This window comes from Pecten maximus, chromosome 2, assembly GCF_902652985.1.
Source record: "Pecten maximus chromosome 2, xPecMax1.1, whole genome shotgun sequence".
Taxonomy (NCBI): Eukaryota; Metazoa; Mollusca; class Bivalvia; order Pectinida; family Pectinidae; genus Pecten; species Pecten maximus.
The window spans coordinates 22,560,247-22,584,013 of NC_047016.1; the positions used below are offsets into that span (position 1 = coordinate 22,560,247).

Sequence of the window (23,767 nt, forward strand, 5' to 3'; positions counted from 1 at the left end):
CTGTCAATGGAAAGGGACTTTGTGTAATGAACAATTTCATCAGACTGTCAAGTGAGAGTTGGACTTTGTATTGTGAACAATTTTGTCAGACTGTCGAGTGAGAGATGGACTTTGTGTCCTGAACAACTTTGTCAGACTGTCGAGTGAGAGTTGGACTTTGTGTCCTGAACAATTTTTTCAGACTGTCAAGTGAGAGATGGACTTTGTGTCCTGAACAACTTTGTCAGACTGTCAAGTGAGAGATGGACTTTGTATCCTGAACAACTTTGTCAGACTGTCAAGTGAGAGATGGACTTTGTATCCTGAACAACTTTGTCAGATTGTCAAGTGAGAGATGGACTTTGTATCCTGAACAACTTTGTCAGATTGTCAAGTGAGAGATGGGCTTTGTATCCTGAACAACTTTGTCAGATTGTCAAGTGAGAGATGGACTTTGTATCCTGAACAACTTTGTCAGATTGTCAAGTGAGAGATGGACTTTGTATCCTGAACAACTTTGTCAGACTGTCAAGAGAAAGATGGACTTTGTATCCTGAACAACTTTGTCAGACTGTCAAGTGAGAATTGGACTTTTTATTGTGAACAATTTTGTCAGATTGTCAAGTGAGATGGACTTTGTGTAACTTTGTCAGACTGACAACAGTGAGTTAAAAGTGAAATCAATGATTGCGAAGCTCACTGGCAGCAGCAATCACACTATACAATCATTTTTTATATATGTATATGTATGTGTAAGCATGTCATTTTGAAATTGTAAGTCACATAATATCACTCCTAGACCTCTAATGGATGTATAAACCAAATTAGAAGGGTGTGGACTTACAAGCTTTTCAAAAAACTTTAAAGTGGGTTTTGGTGTCAAAAAAGTTAAGTCCACACACTGGTGAAATGCAAAAAAAATCACTATTTTTTCTGCATGATTTTGCCATATGTATCACTCTTAGACCTCTAATGAATATTCAAATCAAATTAGAAGGTTTTTGGACACCAATGCCGGGGGGGGGGGGGGGGGGGGGGGGGGGGTACAGCATTATTATTATCTCACGATTACTTATAACCTGTGAGCTAATAATGACTTGATTAAGTTACGGACATATTCTACACACATGAATCTCTTGACAATCTGATGTCTTGGAGAGCAGTCTTGGAATAGTACAGGCTTCCAATTAAAGATAAATTATCTAGGATCCATTAAGTATGATCAGCTGGTTACAGCTGGTTACAGCTATGTCGTGTATCGTAGTGCTATCATTACATTAGACTGACCAAGTTTATAGACACTATATATTCAGTGACAATGACATTATAAATCTGGACACTTTCCTTACACTTTCCTTAAACCATCATAAACAACCAAAAAAGTTGCATGCAAGAATGCCGTTGAGAGCAATACTCTGTCTAGAATACAGACTGACGTGTCTCGAGCTTAACACTGTGGCTAGGATAGAAACTGTGTTGTAACAATGAGAGTTGTCTGACACAGTGAACAGATCACTATGGAAGACAGACTATGAACCTAAATATGTTCCCATCAACATATTTATTCTTCAAAGGTCTATTGGGGTTATATCATCACCATTTCCCAAAATAAAACCCATTATGGTAGAGTCTTAAGGTGCAAGCTGATTTTAATAAGAAAATATACAGGGACAGTAAAGAAAGATATGATGTATAACAAGGAATAACAAGGGCCCAATGGGCCCAAATCGCTCACCTGCAATGCAGTGATCTTTTCATATATGGATCCTGCAGTTATTTGAAAGCATGCTACAGGACCAATATAATGTCTCTCTGCACTTTGGCTTTTCACTAAAAGTCATTTAAAGATTTAAGCATACTTGATCGACGTGACCTTGAATGAAGGTCAAGGTCATTCATTTGAACAAACTTGGTAGCCCTTCACCCCAGCATGCTACAGACCCAATATCAACTCCCTGGGACTCTTGGTTATTGAGAAGAAGTTGTTTAAAGATTTTAGCCTTTTTGACCCCTGTGACCTTGAATGAAGGTCAAGGTCATTCATTTGAACAAACTTGGTAGCCCTTTACCCCAGCATGCTACAGACCCAATATCAACTCTCTGGGACTCTTGGTTATTGAGAAGAAGTCGTTTAAAGATTTTAGCCTTTTTGACTCCTGTGACCTTGAATGAAAGTCAAGGTCATTCATTTGAACAAACTTGGTAGCCCTTCACCCCAGCATGCTACATGCCAAATATTAGGTCTTTGGGACTCTTGGTTATTGAGAAGAAGTCGTTTAAAGATTTTAGCCTTTTTGACTCCTGTGACCTTGAATGAAAGTCAAGGTCATTCATTTGAACAAACTTGGTAGCTCTTTACCCCAGCATGCTACAGGCCAAATATTAGGTCTCTGGGACTGTTGGTTATCGAGAAGAAGTCGTTTAAAGATTTTAGCCTTTTTGGCCCCTGTGAACTTGAATGAAGGTCAAGGCCATTCATTTGAACAAACTAGGTAGCCCTTCATCCCAGCATGCTACAGACCCAATATCAACTCCCTGGGACTGTTGGTTATTGAGAAGAAGTCGTTTGAAGATTTTAGCCTTTTTGACCCCTGTGACCTTGAATGAAAGTCAAGGTCATTCATTTGAACAAACTTGGTAGCTCTTTACCCCAGCATGCTACAGGCCAAATATTAGGTCTCTGGGACTGTTGGTTATCGAGAAGAAGTCGTTTAAAGATTTTAGCCTTTTTGGCCCCTGTGACCTTGAATGAAGGTCAAGGCCACTCATTTGAACAAACTAGGTAGCCCTTCATCCCAGCATGCTACAGACCCAATATCAACTCCCTGGGACTGTTGGTTATTGAGAAGAAGTCGTTTGAAGATTTTAGCCTTTTTGACCCCTGTGACCTTGAATGAAGGTCAAGGTCATTCATTTGAACAAACTTGGTAGCCCTTCACCCCAGCATGCTACAGGCCAAATATTAGGTCTCTGGGACTCTTGGTTATTGAGAAGAAGTCGTTTAAAGATTTTAGCCTTTTTGACTCCTGTGACCTTGAATGAAAGTCAAGGTCATTCATTTGAACAAACTTGGTAGCCCTTCACCCCAGCATGCTACAGACCCAATATCAACTCCCTGGGACTCTTGGTTATTGAGAAGAAGTCATTTAAAGATTTTAGCCTTTTTGACCCCTGTGACCTTGAATGAAGGTCAAGGTCATTCATTTGAACAAAATTGGTAGCCCTTTACCGCAGCATGCTACAGACCCAATATCAACTCCCTGAGACTCTTGGTTATTGAGAAGAAGTCGTTTAAAGATTTTAGCCTTTTTGACTCCTGTGACCTTGAATGAAAGTCAAGGTCATTCATTTGAACAAACTTGGGAGCCCTTCACCCCAGCATGCTACAGGCCAAATATTAGGCCTCTGGGACTCTTGGTTATTGAGAAGAAGTCGTTTAAAGATTTTAGCCTTTTTGACTACTGTGACCTTGAATGACGGTCAAGGTCATTCATTTGAACAAACTTGGTAGCCCTCCACCCCAGCATGCTACAGGCCAAATATCAACTCCCTGGGACTCTTGGTTATTGAGAAGAAGTCGTTTAAAGATTTTAGCCTTTTTGACCCCTGTGACCTTGAATGAAAGTCAAGGTCATTCATTTGAACAAACTTGGTAGCCCTTCACCCGAGCATGCTACAGACCCAATATCAACTCCCTGGGACTCTTGGTTATTGAGAAGAAGTCGTTTAAAGATTTTAGCCTTTTTGACTCCTGTGACCTTGAATGAAAGTCAAGGTCATTCATTTGAACAAACTTGGTAGCCCTTCACCCCAGCATGCTACAGACCCAATATCAAGTCCCTGGGACTCTTGGTTATTGAGAAGAAGTCGTTTAAAGATTTTAGCCTTTTTGACTCCTGTGACCTTGAATGAAGGTCAAGGTCATTCATTTGAACAAACTTGGTAGCCCTTCACCCCAGCATGCTACAGACCCAATATCAAGTCCCTGGGTCTTTTGGCTATTTAGAAGAAGTCGTCTAATTTTTTTTTTAGCCTTTTTGACTCCTGTGACCTTGAATGAAAGTCAAGGTCATTCATTTGAACAAACTTGGTAGCCCTTTACCCCAGCATGCTACAGACCCAATATCAACTCCCTGGGGCTGTTGGTTGTTGAGAAGAAGTCGTTTGAAGATTTTAGCCTTTTTGACTCCTGTGACCTTGAATGAAGGTCAAGGTCATTCATTTGAACAAACTTGGTAGCCCTTCACCCCAGCATGCTACAGGCCCAATATTAGGTCTCTAGGCCTTTTGGTTATTGAGAAGAAGTTGCTTGAATGGAAAGTTGACGCCGGACGGACGGCCGGACGGCCGGACGGACGACGGACGGACGACGGACGCCGCGCCACGGCATAAGCTCACTTGCCCTTCGGGCAGGTGAGCTAACAATGATAGAGTAGCCATCAGGTGAGCAGGGGGAATTCACTAAGGGAGATAACTCATTTTACTTTCCCTTTGTCAGAGTACATTTCAAACTTCAAATACCGTATTTGACCTAATAAGGGCGCCTGCCCTAATAAGGGCGCCCCTACCTTTTTTCAAGGAAATAAATCTTTGACTGAGTGTCAAAATGGTGTTCAAAAGTAATAATTCATGTGAAATATTTTGCTACTTTATGTGTTCAATTTTCTTCAGCAAATTAAGTAACTGGAACACATGTTTTCGCCACATTTTGTGTATTCCTACAGGCTACAGATGACATGTCAGTGTAAAGAGCACCCAAAACTAAACACACATACAAATAATAACTTACCATCTTTATTTGAAGATAAAGTAAAGACTTCATTCTTGTTGATAAATAACTTTTGTTCAGAACAGAAAGCTGGTAAAAGACATTGTAAATCAATTATGAGGTCAAAGAAAACGATGTCTGATATGATCTGGGAAATCCCCTGTTTCTATAAATAGAACACAAAAGAGTTCCATTTGAACATAAATGGTGGAACACACGTTCTCTGGTCTAAAGATCAGCTGGCATGGTTTACAAGTTTACAGGAGTATTCAAGTGATGTTTAAGCTTAATATATGATAATGAATAGATATCTTCATCTGGAATATTTTTATGACTGAATATTTTACCGTTTCCACAACCTTGGGTATTCTGCTATAAGGTATAGTCTGTTTCATAAAACTTCAGAATAACTAATCTTAATAAGGGCGCCCCCACTGTCAATTACCCGCGCCCTGCGCCCTTATTAGGTCAAATACGGTATGTTTTTCATTGACTTGCCTACAGTGTCCTTATCCTTATTTGATAAATGATATTTTTAGTGCATGCTATGTTAACAGTAGTGATATGTGTTATGAGCAAGGACTTGAAAGGTATTTTTATTCCTGAAAATATTTCGTCATAAACCATAGTACTGTTTAAAGTATCAACTATGAACCTAAGATACCCTTTCAAAAATTAAATCCATATGTACTGAAATTGATATACCCTTTAACACTGTAGGCAAGTCAATGAAAAACATATTTGAAGTTTAACCATATATACAGATTCAATATCATTGATATCCTTTTTAAAACTAATATAAAGGAAAACATTTTTATTTTAATATTGATTGAAAGTTAAATGTTTCAATTTGTGTGCTACTGAGGGCTGGTGTTTGTGTGTGGCCTCCTATCAAGCATAATCACTCTGTAATAGGGTAATCAGGGATCTTAGTGTCAATCACTGGAGTTTTGGCATCCACATAAAACTGTAAGAAATCTAACAGAAATATCGCTGTCAAGAGAACTTAACCTTGGACTGAAGCACAATGGTACAACGATTAACCAGTTATATGTGACAATTGTCTCATAACGTTTCATTATTGGGTAACTTTAACGTCTACAATTCAACTGATTCAATCGTAGACAATGTAATAGGTGAGCTAAGCTAGGTGTAAACATGTGTTCTGGCTGGTGAGAGATATATAATGGTGATTTGATCAGTATACGGGTACATATATTGACAACTTACAAAACATCGCTAAATGAATGTTATTCTTTTATATTAAACTATCCACAGGAAATGTCAGATATCACACATAAACATTACCTGACTGTAATGAGTCTACTTAATGGTATCAGAATCAGGAATTATATAAATATATGTCCACCTGCTTACTGGGAGGTAACAATTTACAAACATTATTCAGGCTATATCCCTGAAAAGTGTATATATACCAAAGGCATTGGCTAATCTCATCATTGACCATTAACTAGCTAAAGTGTTAACTTCATAATTTTTTACCATTAGTCACAGTTAACTTTATCGTTGTCCGACCATTAACTTGTGTAAACCTCATTCTTGTCTCGAGATTAACCTGTGTTAACCTCATTCTTGTCTGACCATTAACCTGTGTTAACCTCATTCTTGTCTGACCATTAACCTGTGTTAACCTCATTCTTGTCTGACCATTAACCTGTGTAAACCTCATTCTTGTCTGACCATTAACCTGTGTTAACCTCATTCTTGTCTGACCATTAACCTGTGTTAACCTCATTCTTGTCTGACCATTAACCTGTGTTAACCTCATTCTTGTCTGACCATTAACCTGTGTAAACCTCATTCTTGTCTCACGATTAACCTGTGTTAACCTCATTCTTGTCTGACCATTAACCTGTGTTAACCTCATTCTTGTCTGACCATTAACCTGTGTTAACCTCATTCTTGTCTGACCATTAACCTGTGTTAACCTCATTCTTGTCTGACCATTAACCTGTGTAAACCTCATTCTTGTCTGACCATTAACCTGTGTTAACCTCATTCTTGTCTGACCATTAACCTGTGTTAACCTCATTCTTGTCTGACCATTAACCTGTATTAACCTCATTCTTGTCCGACCATTAACCTGTGTTAACATCATTCTTGTCTGACCATTAACCTGTGTAAACCTCATTCTTGTCTCACGATTAACCTGTGTTAACCTCATTCTTGTCTGACCATTAACCTGTGTTAACCTCATTCTTGTCTGACCATTAACCTGTGTTAACCTCATTCTTGTCTGACCATTAACCTGTGTAAACCTCATTCTTGTCTCACGATTAACCTGTGTTAACCTCATTCTTGTCTGACCATTAACCTGTGTTAACCTCATTCTTGTCTGACCATTAACCTGTATTAACTTCATTCTTGTCTGACCATTAACCTGTGTTAACATCATTCTTGTCTGACCATTAACCTGTGTTAACCTCATTCTTGCCTGACCATTAACCTGTGTTAACCTCATTCTTGTCTCACCATTAACCTGTGTTAACCTCATTCTTGTCTGACCATTAACCTGTATTAACCTCATTCTTGTCTGACCATTAACCTGTGTAAACCTCATTCTTGTCTGACCATTAGCCTGTGTTAACCTCATTCTTGTCTGACCATTACAAATTAACCTGTGTTACTTACCACCATCATTGTTTAACCATTAAAACTGTTTTGCCTGATCGTTGCCTGGCCATTACTGGATGTGTGGGCCTCATCATTGTCTATTAATCAATGTCCAGATGTGTTTTCTCAAATGAATCACTGGATTACCCTGATGGGAGACAAAGTGACATATCGAGTAGCAGCACTTATTGGTAGACTTGCCCCATACTAAGTACACTAATCTGTGAGGGGGTACCATAGCTACCCTTGTGAATGTCTCTATCTCCCTAAATCAAACATCTAAATATTAAAATACAACAACTTGAAAATAACACTTGGTGTTCCAAAACCTAATTAGAAAAAAAAAAATCCTATATTTTTACCCACTCCATATGACTACAAACTGATTATATGTTTATATGTTTATTTACAATAACACACCTGATTTAACCACAGCATTAGATACAAAGTGATGTTGTTAACATTAAATTTACAAGGTATAGTCCTTAGGGCATCATTAATTAATAAAGATTAAATTGTAACATGAGAAATGTGGATACAACAAAGATAAGATTTAATTCTATAAACAACCTGAAAAAAAAATCTGAGATCTGATTTTGCCATACATAAAAAGAACTTCTGATTGTACGATTATGTGTTGTAAATCTAATTTTATACCTATTGTTACATAAACTGATCTCCAAATTTTTACTTTACTTGTAGAAAACCTACCCAATCATTCTGTTAAATGTGGTAGAAAATTGAGTAGAAAAGCTCTCAAATCAATATAGATTTATTTCCCAAATAACAATTTAGAAACTATTGAAAGCATGCAATACTATTAATATTTCTATAATGAATTTATACAGCTGACAGCTTTTCTACACACCACAATAGGTATGGCATATGTCAGCCATATATGGCTTTTAAAGACAACCTTTTGGTGTTAAAACTACCAAAGGTGGCAGTATAGTAAGCGACCTCTCCACATCAGCTGTAGACTGGCCACCTGTCTCTACAATATTAAAATTATGAATTACATTGAGGTTTATGATTTTAGTCTTGAGGATATGTCTGATTCTAAGTTTCAAGCTAGGGGGAGATAATTCAGTAGAACAATTCTGACAAAAACCTTAGGGCTGTAGGCCAGTCTTCATCAGCCGTGGTACAGCAATATACTGTCTATGACATACCTTCATTAATGACAAAGTCACCACAGCTATAGAACATTTCTATAGAGGTGACAGCTATAGAAGATCATATCTGTTATATGGAGCCAGAGAAATAGGATGTCCATAGTAAATCAGTCATGTCAGGTGGTCAGTTTGGAAAAGACACACATTTTAAGTACTCAAAGACACCTTTTAGTGGTATGTTTCTCCATAAGTGCCAAGTGCTGTTAAATCTGATATGGACATGTTCATTAAATGTCCATCTTCCTTCTCAAATTTTACACACCACATGTAGTGATATCAGTATAATAATGCTATGTAAACACAAGATATCCGTATCAGATTTCAGCGTTATTTCTTGTGGTAATGATAGACAGCTTTTTGTTCTGTATTCATGACAGCCCTACACCATGATTTTAACTTTTCCACAATAAAATTGACTTAAGTTAATGAACATTCCAACCTGGAACATGTATGAGAGCATGAACTTTCTCATACTCAAACTCAAGATTTTTGTGTTCAAGCTAAAATCCTTGGTAAAGTGAGAAGTGATTTTTAAATAAATTTACATCATTAATTAATTTTTTTCAGCATAAAAGAAATTTGAGTTTTAGTAAACATTGTAGTACAATATGAATACAAGGCTATGTCATTACCTTTCTAAAGAAACCAATGGTTGAAAGTAGCATCATCTACCAAGAGAAACTGCATAAGCAATAAGCTTCCTGTGTATACAAACAACTTCTCTAAAGAAACTTTCTGTATAGTGAATACCTGTCCAGAAATACCACCTGTGTATAGATTATCGACATGTGTAGGGAGACAATTTATTTGAAGACGTGTTGACAACCTGTCTAAAGAGACCATGTGTATACAGATTATATATATCTGTCCAGAGAGACCACCCGTGTCAGACTATCTGTCCAGAGACCACCCGTGTCACAGACTATCTGTCCAGTGACACCACCTTTTTAAATAGAATACACGTCCAGAGAGACAACCAATGTAGAGACTACCTGTCTAAAGAGACCACATGTATGGACAGACTACCTGTCCAGGATGACCATCTGTATAGACAGACTATCTGTTCAGAGAGACCACCAATGTATAAAGACTACCTGTCTAAACAGACCACATGTATGGACAGACTACCTGTCCAGGATAACCACCTGTATAGACAGACTATCTGTTCTGAGAGACCAACTGCGTAGACAGATTACCTTTCCACAGACCTTTGTGGAAAGAGAGGGATGTAAGATGGAAGATTGCAGGTGATTTCATCATACTTAAGTGAACACGTCATGAAAGGATATGTATGAGTTCTTTAACATAGGGACCACAGAGGAGTAGGTTACAACCACAGGAATGGACTCCCACACAACAACAGTCATAATCTGGAAATCTAAAGTGTCCATTATCACAAAAACAAAACTGTCACATCTAAATGACAAGTACTTTGAGGATTCCTTTTGAAATTTGCAGGCATGGTTTATTTCAATATATCTCAATATATTAATGATTATCTACAATTTGTCTAATATGATAAAAATTGTGGAATTTTCCAACATTTCGTTGATAAACTGAGAGTCACTGAATCCAACTGTCAGTCAGAACCCAATTCTCAACAATAAACTGAAATCTGCTTAAAACCTAATGTGGGTGTTTCAGTCATTTAACTGAGAGAGTATCGTCTTACAGATGTTTGAACCTAATCCACAAGGAACAGTGATATCAAATTTGTACAAATTGTTCCCTAGTGTCCTCACTCATCCGAGTAAATTACTATACCATTCATCTTAACACCATCCCCAATGCCAACATTCACAGTTTTTTATCTTAATTCACCTGTGAGAGGTATTAGAAGTGTTCTAGTCCTGTAGAATACACACATTATCAGTCTTGTAGAACACAAGTACTAATTCGGTCATGTACACTATAGAATACAAGTATGATTTGGTCGAGTACACTATAGAACACAGGTATAATTCAGTCTATTAGAACACAGGTATAATTCAGTCTATTAGAACACAGGTATAATTCAGTCTATTAGAACACAGGTATAATTCAGTCTATTAGATCACAGGTATAATTCAGTCTATTAGAACACAGGTATAATTCAGTCTATTAGAACACAGGTATAATTCAGTCTATTAGAACACAGGTATAATTCAGTCTATTAGAACACAGGTATAATTTAGTCTATTAGAACACAGGTATAATTCAGTCTATTAGAACACAGGTATAATTTGGTCGAGTACACTATAGTTGACCCACCGCAGAATACAAGTATGAACAGGTAGTGGACTACTGTAGCTGTTAGCTTAATGCAGAGGTTTACAGATCTACATGCAGATAACAAAAATATTTGCATGCCAATAAAATTCAACATAATTAACCTACTGTGTTTATTTACAAATATTAAATTGCTGCCCAAATATAAGCAGTTGTGCAGAATTATAAATTTTAAAACTTTTACACTAGCTATAGGGGAGGGGTTTATTTCAGGATAAATACAGTAGGATGTCCAAAGATTCGACCCTGTATGCATGTCACCAGGATAGAACATTATAATTACATAGTGTGAAGTGATAACTATTAAATCTTATACTTAAGACGCTCTCCAAGATATTTATGGAAACTTCTTTGAAATTGCAAAAACTATAATCTAATGTAAATATCTTTCAAACAGGAGAAATCTCTCTAACACTAGGGCTGACTTCGGGATGGGAGTGTGTATCATCGTTAAGTTTTTGTTCCGTGAAGTATCACTAACTTTACGATGTATCAGTAAATATGTTTCCCGTGAAGTATCACTAACATTACCATGTATCAGTTACCTTATAAAATGGCCAAAAATGACCACCTTACAAAAGACCTCAAGTGGTCAATTGAATAGACCCAGAAATTAGAGTAAGCGGAGGAGGCCATTAAAAATAAATTTGAAATAAAACGATGGTTTTATGTAGACAGTTAGTCGTGAGGCATTTGTATATGAGATGTACTGGAAGCCAGAACTAGAATCACTGAAGAATCAAATTGGTTAACTTATTCATGACAAAAAGATATCTCTATTGTACAAACGACCAATAAATCAAGCTTTAAGAAGTTTGTATTATTATGTTCCTGACAAATGGTTATCAGACATATAACGATTTTAACAAACTTATGAAGGATACGATATTCTATCCTTTGTATTTTCGTATGATGTACATGATGGTACTCACTACTGTGTAAATGAAACGATTCCAAAATACAAACTTTTGTCATAAATCCAACTAACACATGTATCAAAATATATCCAAAGTATGTATTACAAAAGTCTCTTGTTGGTCCAATATGTACAGATTAACAGCATAATTATCAACTCTTCTTCAATTGAAAATTTAAAACTTCAAGCCTCAGAAAAAAATGACATTTAGTGGTATCTTGGGCCAAATAATGCCTTGAACCTGCCTACAGTTTTTAATGGACTTCTTGGATTTTAAAGATTACATAAATATATAAATTACTGATAAATTTCGTCTTAATTTAGGGTAAAAAAAAACTATGTTTCCCTCTAATATAGGGATAGTTAGGTAATTCTGCTTACCATTAATTGTATAAGGTGCCCACTTTTATACATTAATTCTGACAGGACTTCCAAACATTAAGTTATTTTTACCTTGATGACAAATCCAACTTTTTTACATGAACTTCTATTGAAATAGAATTCAACAGAGAAAGTTCACTGGGAGGGAGCAGTGGTGTTTAAACTTGACCACTGTTTTTTCCGTTTAAACAAATGTATCAAAAACTGTTTATACCCAAACATACCAAGATTTATGTAATACATTGACACTTCCAACTGGACTGTATTTACAGGGAGTTTAATTCAATCTAGGGACACAGCCAGAGTAAACATACCTTCCCAGGTATATAGAAATATTTCCGTCTAAATGGAACGGTACACATTGGTTTTGTACCTGTTACACTGTCTACGTGGATACTATAAAAGTAATATAGGAAAAACATCGTAAACGACCAAATTTTACACATGATCCGTATGGACATGTCAGTGTGGTATTGGTTTCTACAACTAGTCATATCTTAAAATAGCAGTAATACAAAAAAAAATTCTATTTTTTACCAAATTCTACTCTAAACCATCAATCCTTGTCTAGCCGACACATTCTTGATATATCATTTGGATGTCTGCTTGCATATGACCATATATTCGTAGCGTTTACATGACAAAAATCCATTTCATTGCATGGGTTAATAGGATCCCCTGATCACAAGCCGTTATATAACAGAAAATATCAGACAAAACAGGCTACCATTGTGATTATAGACTTTCAAATATGTCCACAGCATACTTACTAACCTCAAGAAAATGCTTCACATTGGGCTTTATGGGAACAATTATTTCATATTTTCCCAAAATATTTGCAGTTTACTTCGGAAGGAATCATTCATATTTCACCAATAGCTTCCCAAAAATGAGGCAAAATGGCCCCACCTCAAACTAGTAAAAACAAATCAGCCTTAGCCCAAGGACCACAAAGAATTTATCATATACCTCTCTGCCATAAAATGCCTGCAATGAGCTTTAATTAGTCATACATAGGTTTTTTCTGGCTACTTCTCTGGGGCAGCTTCTAATACTCAGACCAGACATCTTCTAATACTCAGACCAACAGCTTCTAATACTCGGACCAGACAGCATCTAATACTCAGACCAGACAGCATCTAATACTCAGACCAGACAGCTTCTAATACTCGGACCAGACAGCTTCTAATACTCAGACCAGACAGCATCTAATACTCAGATCAGCCAGCTTCTAATACTCAGATCAGCCAGCTTCTAATACTCAGATCAGACAGCTTCTAATACTCAGACCAGACAGCATCTAATACTCAGATCAGCCAGCTTCTAATACTCAGATCAGCCAGCTTCTAATACTCAGATCAGACAGCTTCTAATACTCAGACCAGACAGCTTCTAATACTCAGACCAGACAGCTTCTAATACTCAGACCAGACAGCTTCTAATACTCAGATCAGACTGCTTTTATACTGAAACAGGGGCAGCTTTTGATAATGAGACATTTAGGCCAGCTTCTAATATGCAGACCATGAAGGCCAGCTTCTAATACTCAGACCAGGCTACCTTCTAAGATGCTAAATAAATGTAAGAAGTGTAACTATAACAAATATTGATTTTAGGAAGAAGATTAGCTGGAACGAAACAAGAAAGGAGGATTGGTTTTCTAATGGGAGCTATTGTCACCTGTACTGAATCTACTAAGTGACCCCGTGTAACAAGTACTCGTCAGATAATCAGGCAAGCGAGGAGGCGATGAGGAGGCTTACCACATTAAGCGATTATGTATCCGAATTTTGTAAGATACATATGTACCAGTCCACCAAGAAAGTTAGCAGCTGTTAAGGTGCCCATCTACTACAGAACTTCAACAGAAATAAGATTTGTATTTCTATACACAAAAATAGTTCTGCTTGGTTTAAATTATGAAAAACTAAATTTACTATACATAAAAATAAACAATAATTCCATGTTTTCAAGTTTATGATGTCTCTGCAAGTCAATCACAATTCAGTTGTGTAATTTAAATCAAAACAAAACCTAAAATTAAACCAATTTATCACCTTTAATGTTACCTATACTCTCACATTTGCCGGTCTCTATGGTAACTGGATATAGTGGCTCATTCTTACATAACCCGGTCTCTATGGTAACTGGATATAGTGGCTCATTCTTACATAACCCGGTCTCTATGGTAACTGGATATAGTGGCTCATTCTTACATAACCCGGTCTCTATGGTAACTGGATATAGTGGCTCATTCTTACATAACCAGGTCTCTATGGTAACTGGATATAGTGGCTCATTCTTACATAACCCGGTCTCTATGGTAACTGGATATAGTGGCTCATTCTTACATAACCCGGTCTCTATGGTAACTGGATATAGTGGCTCATTCTTACATAACCCGGTCTCTATGGTAACTGGATATAGTGGCTCATTCTTACATTTCCCAGTCTCTATGGTAACTGGATATAGTGGCTCATTCTTACATTTCCCAGTCTCTATGGTAACTGGATATAGTGGCTCATTCTTACATTAACCCGGTCTCTATGGTAACTGGATATAGTGGCTCATTCTTACATTACCCAGGTCTCTATGGTAACTGGATATAGTGGCTCATTCTTACATTTCCCAGTCTCTATGGTAACTGGATATAGTGGCTCATTCTTACATAACCCGGTCTCTATGGTAACTGGATATAGTGGCTCATTCTTACATTACCCAGTCTCTATGGTAACTGGATATAGTGGCTCATTCTTACATTACCCAGTCTCTATGGTAACTGGATATAGTGGCTCATTCTTACATTACCCGGTCTCTATGGTAACTGGATATAGTGGCTCATTCTTTCATTAACTAATAACACTTCTTCACACTTGCTGATTTGTACTTTAAAGTTTGGTTTTATTAATCTGTACCAAGAAAACTAATAGGTTTTAAGTCAGGTCTCCTGAATAATGGATATTAATCTATGACTTACTTAAAAATAGAAAGTCATCAGGAACAACTGCCATCACAGTCAGGAATGGCATTCATATGATGAGTTTTTATATGAGTCAGGAATGGCATTCATATGATGGGTTTCTATACAGGTCAGGAATGGCATTCATATGATGAGTTTCTATATGAGTCAGGAATGGCATTCATATGATGAGTTTTTATATGAGCCAGGAATGGCATTCATATGATGGGTTTCTATATGAGCCAGGAATGGCATTCATATGGTGGGTTTCTATACAAGTCAGGAATGGCATTCATATGATGAGTTTCTATACAAGTCAGGAATGGCATTCATATGATGAGTTTCTATACAAGTCAGGAATGGCAATCATATGATGAGTTTTTATATGAGTCAGGAATGGCATTCATATGGTGGGTTTCTATACAAGTCAGGAATGGCATTCATATGATGAGTTTCTATGCAAGTCAGGAATGGCATTCATATGATGGGTTTCTATACAAGTCAGGAATGGCAATCATATGGTGGGTTTCTATACAGGTCAGGAATGGCATTCATATGGTGGGTTTCTATACAGGTCAGGAATGGCATTCATATGGTGGGTTTCTATACAAGTCAGGAATGGCATTCATATGATGAGTTTTTATATGAGTCAGGAATGGCATTCATATGACGAGTTTTTATATGAATTAAAGAGTCAGGAATATATGGCATTCATATTTTGGTAACTGGCTATGATATCATTTTAAAAGTAACGATAATATAGAATTCATAATATGACATTATTTTAGTTACAAAAATGGTAGTTTCATTTCTAAGTAACATATTTGTTTGATAGGAAATTGTCCTGCAGATACATGTACAGGACAGATTGAAAGTGTGTGTTTTATAACTTCATCCTTGAGGTCATAGGGTCCACAATATCTATGTTTAAAATTGTTTTCTGGGAAAAGACTGAAGTAAAAAATAATACCTTACGGTAATTAATTTTCACTGACATTATCGTAATGGACAAAATACTGATGATAGTTTTCAGCCAAATGAAACTAATCAATTATGCATCAACGATATCCCAAAAGCCTAAGTGCTGACCAAAAACTGATAGCTATATCATGCATAAATTCAGAGGTGACCATGAATGCAATTTACACTAAAACGTGCTTTTTACAAAAATGATCAGTGCTCTTCATGAAACGATGGATATACATTTTTACTTGACTTATGATTGCTAAATTCTTCAACTGACAAATACATAAAATACATTTTTCTGAATGAAAGATACTGGGGTGTTGAGGAAAATGTTCAGGAAATTGTACAAGGGTACATAAGTAAATGCTACAAAATGTTGTCAATTTTGACACATATCCTCTGTTTTTTTCTGCATGATTACTGTCAAATATACATTCAGACATGAACTTGGATAGGCATAAGACAGAGAAGGAACTTGTCAATAACGAAACTGTCAACTATAGTTAACTATCACTTGTTTTGTCCACTGCCTCATGGCTTTTGTTGACCTCTTGTCTCGTACCTACCAGGTGTACACATGCAGCTCCCCGGTCAGTTTCAGTCACATGAATGTGGACAGAGTTTTATTTGTTGTACCGATAATAATTACCTACCTATTTTTACCAGGTGAAATTCACATTTTCCGTGAAACATTCAAGGTTAAATTAACTTACATGCCCTTTTGTATTGAACAGTGTATGCTAGTATCAATCAAAACAATATTTTGTGGAGATTTTTCTTAGATCCTATACATTAAATTACAACCATATAAACCAAGTAAACCTACCAAGTCTTAGAATAATCCTTAATTCTCATCATTAACAACACCCTGTCTCAAAATCCTTAATTCTCATCATTTAACTACACCCCGTCTCACAATCCTTAATTCTCATCATTATCTACACCCTGTCTCACAATCCTTAATTCTCATCATTAATTACACCGTGTCACACAATCCTTAATTCTCATCATTAACTACACCCTGTCTCACAATCTTTAATTCTCATCATTAACAACACCCTGTCTCACAATCCTTAATTCTCATCATTAACAACACCCTGTCTCACAATCCTTAATTCTCATCATTAACTACACCCTGTCTCACAATCCTTAATTCTCATCATTAACTACACCCTGTCTCACAATCCTTAATTCTCATCATTAACTACACCCTGTCTCACAATCCTTAATTCTCATCATTAATTACACCCTGTCTCACAATCCTTAATTCTCATCATTAACTACACCCTGTCTCACAATCCTTAATTCTCATCATTAACTACACCCTGTCTCACAATCCTTAATTCTCATCATTAACTACACCCTGTCTCACAATCCTTAATTCTCATCATTAACTACACCCTGTCTCACAATCCTTAATTCTCATCATTAACAACACCGTTTCTCAAAATCCTTAATTCTCATCATTAACACTCGTCTCACAATCCTTAATTCTCATCATTAACAACACCCTGTCTCACAATCCTTAAGTCTCATCATTTAACAACACCCTGTCTCACAATCCTTAATTCTCATCATTAAAGACACCGTGTCTCACAATCCTTAATTCTCATCATTAACAACACCCTGTCTCACAATCCTTAATTCTCATCATTAACTACACCCTGTCTCACAGTCCTTAATTCTCATCATTAACAACACCCTGTCTCACAATCCTTAATTCTCATCATTAACAACACCCTGTCTCACAATCCTTAATTCTCATCATTAACTACACCCTGTCTCACAGTCCTTAATTCTCATCATTAACTACACGGTCTCTCACAATCCTTAATTCTCATCTTTAACTACACCCTGTCTCACAATCCTTAATTCTCATCATTAACAACACCCTGTCTCACAATCCTTAATTCTCATCATTAACAACACCCTGTCTTACAATCCTTAATTCTCATCATTAACTACACCCTGTCTCACAATCCTTAATTCTCATCATTAACTACACCCTGTCTCACAATCCTTAATTCTCATCATTTAACAACACCCTGTCTCACAATCCTTAATTCTCATCATTAACTACACCCTGTCTCACAATCCTTAATTCTCATCATTAACTACACCCTGTCTCACAATCCTTAATTCTCATCATTTAACAACACCCTGTCTCACAATCCTTAATTCTCATCATTAACTACACCCTGTCTCACAATCCTTAATTCTCATCATTAACTACACCCTGTCTCACAATCCTTAATTCTCATCATTAACAACACCGTTTCTCAAAATCCTTAATTCTCATCATTAACACTCGTCTCACAATCCTTAATTCTCATTAACAACACCCTGTCTCACAATCCTTAAGTCTCATCATTTAACAACACCCTGTCTCACAATCCTTAATTCTCATCATTTAACAACACCCGTCTCACAATCCTTAATTCTCATCATTAACTACACCCTGTCTCACAATCCTTAATTCTCATCATTAACAACACCCTGTCTCATAATCCTTAATTCTCATCATTAACTACACCCTGTCTCACAATCCTTAATTCTCATCATTAACAACACCCTGTCTTACAATCCTTAATTCTCATCATTAACTACACGGTCTCTCACAATCCTTAATTCTCATCATTAACTACACCCTGTCTCACAATCCTTAATTCTCATCATTAACTACACGGTCTCTCACGATCCTTAATTCTCATCATTAACAACATCTTGTCTCACAATCCTTAATTCTCATCATTAACTACACCCTGTCTCACAATCCTTAATTCTCATCATTAACAACACCCTGTCTCACAATCCTTAATTCTCATCATTAACAACACCCTGTCTCACAATCCTTAATTCTCATCATTAACAACACCCTGTCTCACAATCCTTAATTCTCATCATTAACTACACCCTGTCTCACAATCCTTAATTCTCATCATTAACAACACCCTGTCTCACAATCCTTAATTCTCATCATTAACAACACCCTGTCTCACAATCCTTAATTCTCATCATTAACTACACCCTGTCTCAAAATCCTTAATTCTCATCATTAACACCCTGTCTCACAATCCTTAATTCTGATCATTTAATAACACCGTGTCACACAATCCTTAATACTTATCATTAAATCACCCTGTGTAATAATCCTTAATTCTCATCATTTATTACATCCTAACTTCTCCCTGTCTGATATATTTGCTTCTTATCCCTGAATTCTTGAATTTGATTATCATTTCTGATTGCTTTTCCCCTTTACCAGTATGGTACATGACAGCAAAAGTCTATTCATTAGCATTTGTCAAGTAAGATGATACTGCAGTTGACAACATCAATGGCAATTTTCTGAATAACTGCCATATAATTAAAATTCTTATATCATCACAGTGAATGGATTTTCTATTCCTTCAAGAATTTCATAAAATACGCAAATATCAAATGTACTAAAAGGGATATGATATTGACTTTAACATGATAAACTACACTAGCACACTAATACAATCCCTATTATATAACAGTGTACATGTTACTATTGTACATTAGTATATATTCCTGTCTGTATCCCTATTACACTAAAGCATACTATAACTATTATATATCTCAATTACATTAAAGCATACATGCTACTATTATATATCCCTATTACATTAATGCATATGATATATTACTATTATATATCCCTATAACACTAAAGCATACATTACTATTATATGTCCCGATTACATTTAAGCAAATGCTATAATATTATTATATATCCCTATCACATTAAAGCATACAACATATTATTATTATATATCCCTATAACACTAAAGCATACATCCTACTATCATATGTCCCTATCACATTTAAGCATATGCTATATTATTATTCTATATCCCTATAACACTAAAGCATATATGCTACTAGTGTGTATCAACCAATCTCTATAACATTACAGAACGATTACAAGTATATCAACACATATCCATATTACATTACACACTACTCTGGGGCTAGGATTAATTTTCAACAATAAAAACACATTACAATCCACACAATACATAGAATAAAGACTTACCATAAACAAGAAAACGTGTCTCCTATATGTATAAATCACATGAGGAAGATATTCCAAATCAAATCCTAAACGCATTAGATATGTAATATATCATCGAGTCTTGTGATGTGATTCAGTTCTGTACTGTATCATAGTCAACCTCTACAGTAAAACTTCAAACATTTCCACTCGATTGATTCCAGAAATCAATACTAAAATTACAAACATGTATATCCAGCCTGTTACGGACAAAAAGTCACAAGGGTTACGTCTCTCAACAAGACCTACTTATTAAAATCTATCCAATTGTCCAATCGGCCGAATGTATACACACTGCTGTGTTGCCCTATACACGATGGTATTCAGAGGTATTAAATGTGTGGGATAGCTAGAGCGCGGGTAGATCCACCCAGGAGGTTCCAATAGGGAGCACACACGCTGTACAACTAGCCGTGACCATCTTAATCAACCATGAAGCGTGCATTGTCAGGTGTGAATGTCCAACAGATAATTAATTACAGAGACACGAGGACACTAACTTCTGGACCCTTTAACAGACGTTTGTTGACTTCAATAGCTAAATATCTTAAGGCCATAGCCCATTAGAAAGCAATATCTATTAGAGTAAATCCAGAGCTTCATTTTTTGGGGATTTGTCCTTTTCTATATTTATGTACAGGTAGAAATACCTGCTGACGACATATCTTACAATACTAAAGCATTCACAGGTAAATGATGGCTGTAGCTGGTTTCATGCTTTGTGAATTAAATGATTTTCTTGTTGAAATTCTTCTCTATTTTACTGGTCATATGATCCTATCTGTAACAATTAAGGGCAACGTCAGCAACAGTTACCCTGAACATATTACCATTTTAATAGCCACACTGTTACACCTTGTTCTGTTATACATTGCCAAATACCTGTAAGGAAATACCATTTCACCTGAGGAAGGATTAAATTAAACAGTAGCTCAGATGTGGAATGATTATACCTCATAAATAATTCTAAATTTTCTTTGGCTCTCCAGCAAAAACAGATTTTCTGCATCTTTGCTGGAAATTTGAAAAGTAACAAACTCTCATTCATTCAAAGAATCTTCAGTACCACCTTGTTACGACATTTTGATAGAGGACAGCCAATTGTATTGTGGATGTGAATTTCATTCCCATGACTTTTCCCCCTGATGATATAATCTTATTTAACAATGAGTATTACTTCCAACCCATATCTTCTATCCTGTAGTTACCATACTCCTACCACACACATGATAATGAGTAATCCTGCTCCCTCTTCCTACCATTCACAATAAAAAAACAACTTCCTTGTGCACAGCAATCTAATAAACAATACCCTGGGTCAAACTACCTACAAACTGATTCAAATCTTTTGTGGAGGTGTGAATTAAATGTTTACAACTGTACTACTGTTTAAGCTGGTGTCAAACGGTGTATTTACCTGGTCAGATCAGATAGAACCACACAAAACAGATAAAATACAAATAACAATTGTAAATGTTAGAGGGACAAACAACCCACAATTATCCAAACATAGGCCTGTTTTTTGTAAGTTGGGCAACGATTACATGTTAGCAACTCCATGCATAAGAACAGAAAAACGATATTTATATATTTTCTTTTTTAAGAGAGAACTCCATATGGATAAGACACTGAAGAGTATTACTGTAATTGAGATTTGAGACACCTTCAATTTAAGTACTGTATTCCCAAATCTATAACACTAAATATCAACAATATATAACAAGGTAATCGAGAACTAAATTGTGTCCATATACCCTAGATATATAACAAGGTAATCGAGAACTAAATTGTGTTCATATACCCTAGATATATAACAAGGTATTCGAGAACTAAATTGTGACCATACACCCTAGATATATAACAAGGTATTCAAGATCTAAATTGTGTCCATATACCCTAGATATATAACAATTAAGGTATTCTATAAATAAATTGTGACCATACACCCTAGATATATAACAAGGTATTCGAGAACTAAATTGTGACCATACACCCTAGATATATAACAAGGTATTCAAGATCTAAATTGTGTCCATATACCCTAGATATATAACAAGAGGCCCAGGGGCCTTAACGGTCATCTGACTCTAAATTAAAAACCTTATATAATTGTAGTATGTATTCTCTGTAGCAAGTATATAGTGGCGCCATTTGCCATGGTGGCCATCTTGGATTTCTGACCGACCCAATAAATAACAACACTTGGTAAGGACCATCTCAGGATCATTTCTGGTTACAGTTACAGCTGAATTCCATTGGGGGAATTTGAGAAGAAGTTTGAAATAGGCATTGTTCAGGAAAACCATGATTGCACAATTATGTTACAAATGGCCACCATGCATGGCTGCCAAGTCAATGATTTTACAAGGCGGAAAAATATTAACACTTTGTTGGCACTCCTTCCTTAAAATCCTCACCAATTTCCAACTCAATGGCACCAGTGGAACTGGAGAAGAAGTTTAAAATGTTTTTTCAAGATGGTTGCCATGGTGGCCATCTTGGATATCTGGCCGACCCGATAAATAACAACTCTCAGCCAGGACCATCTCAGGATCATTTCTGGTAAGTTACAGCTGAATCCCACTGGTGGAATTTGAGAAGAAGTTTGAAATAGGTGTTGTTCAGGAAAACCATGATTGCGCAATCATGTTACAAAATGGCCCCCCTTGCTGCCATTTCAAAGTTTTTACGAGGCCGAAAAAATAACAACACTATGTTGGCTCGCCTTCCTTGACATCCTCACCCATTTCCAGCTCAATGGCACCAATGGAACTGGAGAAGAAGTTTAAAATGTGTTTTTCAAGATGGCGGCTATGGCGGCCATCTTGGATTTCAGACCAACCCAAAAAATAACAACACTTGGTCGGCATCATATCAGGATCATTTCAGGCAAGTTTCAGCTTAAAAGCACTGGTGGAACTGGAGAAGAAGTTTAAAATGTGTTTTTCAAGATGGCGGCCACGGCGGCCATCTTGGATTTCGGACCGACCCGAAAAATAACAACACTTTGTCAGGATCATATCAGGATCATTTCAGGCAAGTTTCAGCCCAATAGCACTGGTGAAACTGGAGAAGAAGTTTAAAATGTGTTTTTCAAGATGGCGGCTATGGCGGCCATCTTGGATTTCAGACCAACCCAAAAAATAACAACACTTGGTCGGCATCATATCAGGATCATTTCAGGCAAGTTTCAGCTTAATAGCACTGGTGGAACTGGAGAAGAAGTTTAAAATGTGTTTTTCAAGATGGCGGCTATGGCGGCCATCTTGGATTTCAGACTGACCAGAAAAATAACAACACTTTGTCAGGATCATATCAGGATCATTTCAGGCAAGTTTCAGTTTAATAGCACTGGTGGAACTGGAGAAGAAGTTTAAAATGTGTTTTTCAAGATGGCGGCTATGGCGGCCATCTTGGATTTCGGACCGACCCAAAAAATAACAACACTTGGTCGGCATCATATCAGGATCATTTCAGGCAAATTTCAGCTCAATAGCACTGGTGGAACATGAGAAGAAGTTTAAAATGTGTTTTCAAAATGGCGGCTATGGCGGCCATCTTGGATTTCGGACCTACCCGAAAAATAACAACACTTGGTCAGGATCATATCAGGATCATTTCAGGCAAGTTTCAGTTTAATAGC

General features: G+C 36.6%; 1 protein-coding gene across 1 annotated transcript in view; it reads right to left on the reverse strand.

Moving 5' to 3' along the window:
- The window catches only part of LOC117321526 (thrombospondin type-1 domain-containing protein 7A-like), a 282,966-nt gene extending 262,554 nt beyond the window's left edge, over nt 1-20,412 (reverse strand). Inside the window, exon 1 of the mRNA XM_033875956.1 lies at nt 20,107-20,412. The gene's annotated coding sequence lies outside the window, so the exon portion shown is untranslated. The remainder of the gene's footprint in view (nt 1-20,106) is intronic.
- Nucleotides 20,413-23,767: the final 3,355 nt, after the last annotated feature.